The sequence below is a fragment of the Equus asinus genome, chromosome 25 (genome assembly GCF_041296235.1).
Source record: "Equus asinus isolate D_3611 breed Donkey chromosome 25, EquAss-T2T_v2, whole genome shotgun sequence".
Lineage (NCBI taxonomy): Eukaryota > Metazoa > Chordata > Mammalia > Perissodactyla > Equidae > Equus > Equus asinus.
In genome coordinates, this window is record NC_091814.1 from 56,397,279 (window position 1) to 56,403,278 (window position 6,000).

A 6,000-nucleotide genomic window follows, 5' to 3' on the forward strand; every position below is an offset into this window, starting at 1 on the left:
GAGAAGGCACCAAGGAGGGCTCTTTTTCTCAGCATTACTTTCTTTTGCTAAGAACCGTTTTGAGCTATACCACACAGCAGGATTCTGCACACTGGGCCAAATCTTGTCCACACCTGTTTCTATAAATAACGCGTCATTGTAACCCAGCCACGCCCATCCATTTCTGTAGTCTACGGCTGCTTTCATACCATGTGGCAGATGGAGAAGTTCCAATGGAGACCATGGGGCCCTGACGCCTACAACATGTACTTCTCACCCTTTACAAAAAAAGTTTGCCGATCTCTGCCACGGGGGTAAAAGCTGAAGGGGTCTGCTAGTGGATTGGGTGTGGGAAGAGCAGGAAAGGGAGCAATCCAGAGTGACTTTTAGGTTTGGGGACACTCAACAATTCATCACCCTTGTGTTGAGGCCGCCTATGCTGCGACACGCTGAGGATTCAGATGTGCAGAGCACACCCTTCTGGGAGAAGCACCCACAAACGCAAATGGCAGACAGAAACAAAACTGAGACGAGCCTGGGAAGTTGGCCTTAGTACAGCATCCGTGAATGATGCAGACACAATGATTTTGTTGTTATTTAGTATTTCGGATGCTTAAGCCAATGTGATAGGCTCTTCCTCCCTCCCCTGCAGAGGGTTATAAAGGATGAAGAGTGACCTGTAAGTCAGGAGAGAATGGAGGATCCCTTCACTCATCATCAGTTTTGAGGGCCCGCTATGTGCCAGGCACCGTGCTGGGTACCGAGGACAACACATGGGTCCCTGCCCTCACGGAGCCTTCCTGATTGTAACTGGAGGGCGAGAGAAGAAAGTGGGGAGGGGAGGAGGTTGGGGAAAGATGGTCAGACAGATGGTATCTACTCTCCCAGTAAAGTAAGAGGTGAAGGAATGGGTGTGAGAGGCTTGAGACAAGAAGAAACCGTATCAAATAGGCCCGTCCTGTAGGGGAAGTTTCCCAGAATAAAACCCAGTGGCATCGCCAGGCAGAGTTGGGTGCCAATCCAGGCAGAGGCCATAGGTTTAGAGTCAAAGCAGGCTCATCACTGAGGTTTTCTTCTGCCAGCACTGCTGCTCAGGGGAGGCCGTGGCGAAGGCCAGAGCTGCGGGGCTGTCCATCACGAGGCGGATGCGTTTGTTAACTGGAGCAAGGTCGTGGAATTGGTTACATCCAGGTCTGCTGAGTACAAACCCTGCTTCCTCTGGAAGCCGAGCGCTTCTCCCTCACTGGCGCGCCCTGTGACTCGGTGCGGCCGGCATGCTCCCTGCCCAGTGATGGCAGCACCGTCCTGGCGCAGCCAGGTGGCTCTCCACTCAGCCGGGGGTGGGCGGTGGCGTCTTCCCCCTAGGCTCCAGGAGCACAGGCCACCCCCACGCGGGGTGAGATCCCCATTGGAGGGGGCCCCCGCCAAAGTAGTGCCCACTGTAAACAATACTTTATCTTGAAAATTATAAATGACACTGGCAAAAGTTTTGCTGTAAGACCATGACCGTTTTTGTCAGTCTCGGCCCATGGGAGGTCTGCCCTCTCTTTGCTCCGTGAGGCGCCCAGAAGGCCTCTGGGAAGGCTGCCACTTTACCCAAGGACTTGAAGACGCTCTGAAGCAGCCTGAATGCAGAGCGCCGGGAGTTTTCCCATCCCCGCCCTGCCCGCTAACCTGTTCCAGACTACTCAGCCGCGGCTAGATAGAGAGCTGCTTTCTTCTTCCCTTTTTTTTTTTTTTTTAAAGTAAATTGCCTTTATGGGATCTTTCCAAAGTATTCAACTTAATTTTCATAGAAACAACTTGGGTTTTTTTGCTCGTATTTCATGAGTATATATAATATTTAATTAAAAGTTTGTAATTACAAAACAGTAAAACTGGCACGAAGAGATTTTTGGATCAAACACAGCTGGCTCTTGGTAAGCAGACGCCGTGAGGGATGGGAGAAAGGGAGGGGGACTGGGGAGCCCTGCCACCCCACCCACCCCCGCCCCTGTGGTGTGGCTGGAGCAGCACAGTGGGCCCGCGGTGCAGCCCCAGTGGCCACAGGGTGGAGTGTCCAGGCTCGGCATCACCCCTTTTCTTGACCGTCTTTCAGACATCACCTTGGTTTGGGTGAGGGCGGGGGACTCATGAAGCCTCAGAATCCTCCCCACCACCGCCTGTGCCTCACTAGGGGTCTAGAAGTCAAATTGCTCCACCCCGCCTGGCCTCAGTTTCCCTTTCCACACCACGGGAAGGTGCTTTCTGGTGAGGAGGCAACGAACCTTGCCAACAATACTGACCGCTGCGTGGGGCCTCTTGGGCATCAGCATTAGCTAAACAGCGGCATTTCTGAACAGCGGCAGAGACACCCGGCATTTGGAAATTTCTGGATTAAAGCGCAGGCTCCTCCAGTGGCTCCCTCATCCGACACAATGTTGCACGGTGGCCTGTGCATTCCTAGAGGCTGCAGGGGAGGCTCCCCCCACCCTCTGACTCTGCCTCCGACCTCCTCCATCCCATGCTCCCCACGGCCCGGGCCGAGTGCTAGGTTGTGGTTTTAAAATATTTCTGCAGATTCTTTGATTCTCCTCCCTTCAAAAGGTGGAGCCTAATTCCCCTCCCCCTGAGTGTGAGCCAAACTGAGTGACTCGATCCTAAACACTGGGACGTGGTGGGAGCGGCACGGTGTGGTTCTCAGGCTGGGGCATCAGAAGAACAGCCTCGGCCTGGCTGTCCGTCTCCCGGCTCTCTCGCTCTGGGGAGAACCAGCTGCCACGTCATCGGACACTCGAGCATCCCCAGAAGAGGCCCCAGAGGAAAGGAGCTGTGGCTTCTTGCCAAAGGCCACGGCCACCTTGCTAGTCCTGTGGGGGAGTCGCCTTGGAAGCGGCTCCTCAGCTGCTGTCAAGCTTTCCAATGACCCCAGCCCTTGCTGACACTTTGTGACCTCATGGAGCCCCCGGGCCAGTATGCCTGGCCGGGCTCTCCCAGACCCCTGACCCACAGAAACCACGTTTATTATTTTTGTTTCTATTATGTGTGTTTTCTATTATTGTGTGAAGCTACTAAGTTTTGGAGTAAATCAAGATGCAGCAATAGATACAAATACACCCCCCCTGCCTGAGGTTACCGGCGGCTGGCGCCCGCCCTCCACATCCTCGCCGCCTGCCCACGGGGTGGGGCCAGCAGGGCTGTCAGGGGAGGAGCAGTGCTCTGAGGACAAAGAATCTGGCTCCTGGGGAACAGCTGGCCCAACCTTTTATCCTGCAGGGAGCTCCACAGAGAGGCCGCCTCTTCTCAAGGGATGGGGAAGGCCTGGGGCCTGGAGCATGACACAGAGCTTCACAGCAAGTCTGGTTTCCAGAAGGTCTCCACTTGGATGGCGGTGCTGCCCCCAGCCCCAGATGGAGGAACACGGAGCACCGTGTTGGGGTCCCTCTCTCTTTATGCGAGGAACGGCCCCGGCCCGCCCCATCAGGGTGTGGCAAATTGTGTATGCACAGGAGAGGTTTGCTCAACACACGTAACCCGTGAGCTGGGCCTTCAGAGACCTAACCAGACGTGGACGCCACTCCCTCTCCTCTCCCCTGAAGGCGGGTGTTGTCCAGGGGTCCGTCTGCAAGGTCCTGAGGGCGGCCCCTTTTGTTTTTCACGATAATATATTGCAGCACAACTATACACTGATGAACCCTGTTAGAAGAGGACCCAGGGTAGAGGCTGCACTGCAAGGCGACAGGTGCAGGGACGGGGACAAAGGGACAGGAGGAAGCAGGTGGAGGCCTCACTGTGAGTGACACATGCAGGGATGGGGACAAAGGGACAGGAGGAAGTAGGTGGAGGCCTCACTGTGAGTGGACACATGCAGGGACGGGGACAAAGGGACAGGAGGAAGCAGGCGGAGGCCTCACTGCGAGGGGACACGTGCAGGGACGGGGACAAAATGTGTCACCATTTCCGCACACTTGCTCCTAGTCCCCCTCAGTGACCTCATCCCTGCCTCTGGCAGCCCCGGGTGGGCTGGACCCCAAACCCTCTCTTTCCTCCCCACTCCTGTTTCTCTTCCTAGGACCCGGGAGGGACCCCACCCCCTGTTCCTCCCTTTGCCACCTGTGTTGAGGACCCCAGAAACCCCTGCTGAGCTCGAGACCCCAGCATGAAACCGGCAGAGCTCTGGCTCGCTCTGAGCGTCGCCTGCAGCCTGCCCTGCCGCCGGGGCAGCCCACCTGCTGCAGCTGCCTGGCATTCCCCGAGGCAGCAACTGCCACTTGCCCCCTAAAACGACTCAGGATCCGCTTCCAGCAGCCGTGCCCGGGGCGGGGGTGGGCTCCGCACACCACCACTCAGTTCTGTGACACCAGCTGGGGGTCCTTCAGTTCAGCTCAGTCTGACCCTGTCTGCCTGGAGATGGCATCAGATCCCACAGGTTAAGGGCTCAGTCCTACAAGACGGCCCCTGCCAGAGTCCAGCTGAGTCCAGGTTCCTGAGGGAGAGACGGAGTCTGTGCAGTGAAGGAGGGCACGTGAGACTTGAGTCGGTGCAATCAAGTCTGACTTTACTGTGCACAAGTGTCGTTTTTATATTTTTCAGGATTAGTACAGAAATAGCTCTACAAATATTCTCAGAGAGCTAAGGAAGTACAAAGCAAGTCTGTCTTTACTGGTTTAAACAGCGTTTTTATATCTTTTTTAGCAGGGGATAAATATAGCAGTACAGATGTTCTTGCAGAGTAAACCACAAAGCATTCATTGATAAGTATAATCTTACAGGGAACAGAGTTAACTTTTAGGGGGGAAAGGTTAACTATCTTTTCCTGCTCAAAAGCGACTTCAGCAATTAAGAAAAGACTTCTATAAGGTTTTGTCAAACACATGCAGGGGAACAATACACTTTTCAACAACTAACACATGGAGGAACACTCCAATCAACCACAGAGGAAGAGGTACATCCACTCCCACCAGGGAAACTGGGGGAAGAGCAAACATCAACCAGAAGGAGGCAGCTGCTTTGATGCAAATACTTTCTTCAGAACGAACCCCTCATTAGGGAGAAGAGTTCTCCCACTATCTATGTGCATCGGGGGAACTTGCCCCTTGCGATATTCTGAAGGCTTATGCAGGTGGTCACATATTTTTCTCAGTACCAACCCCGCGGGGGGAGCATGCTCTTTTCTCTAAAGCGGCTATCTGGAAAATTACAGCATGAATAGGAAAATGGGGTATAAGGCAAAGCAAAGAAAAACAAGTTTTTAAAGTTCAGCATAGCTTAGGGAAAGGCCGGCTCTTCATATTCTCGCGGAGGGGCGCCCTGCACCCCTCGGCTCTTCTTGATCGGCTGGACCCTGTCAAACAGCTGATCAAATGCTGCCTCGGCCCCCCGCAGACCCCGCCCCTCGGGCCGCCAGTCACAGTCCCGGCTGTCCCCTGGGCTTCTGACCAACCAGCTGCAGATGGAAGGCCCCCACAACCCTCTGGGGTCCATTTAATTTGCGAGAGCAGCTCACAGAGCCCAGGGGAACATTCAATTCACCGGATCACAGGCCTTGTCACAAGAGGACGGAACTCAGGAAAGCCTGAGGGAAGAGCGCTCCGCGTGCGCACCAACACGGGCTCTCTCCGACCCCCTCCTTTGGGTTTCCTGGTGGCTTTACTTGGAGGCCGGACTGATTAAGTCCCTGGACATCGGGACTGACACAGTCTCCAACCCCCGACCCCTCCACTGGAGGCCGAGCGTGGGGTGCAAGTTCCAACCCTCTAATCCCCTGGTTGGCTCTCCAGGCAGCCAGGCCTCAGCCTTTGCCACCCAGGGGCATTCCCAGGTAACCTCATTAACATAACAAAGACCCTTTATCGCTGTCCTCGCGGAGCTCTATTCCAGAAATGGGGACCAAATATATATTTCTTATCATAAATCACAATATCATACCCATCAAAATCCATATCTCTTCTGCTTTCTTTCTAATAGAATCCAGCTAAAAGACTATGGCTCCAAGCCTCCCTTACATTTGAGGCTATGGGACTAAGTTCAGGCCAATGACAT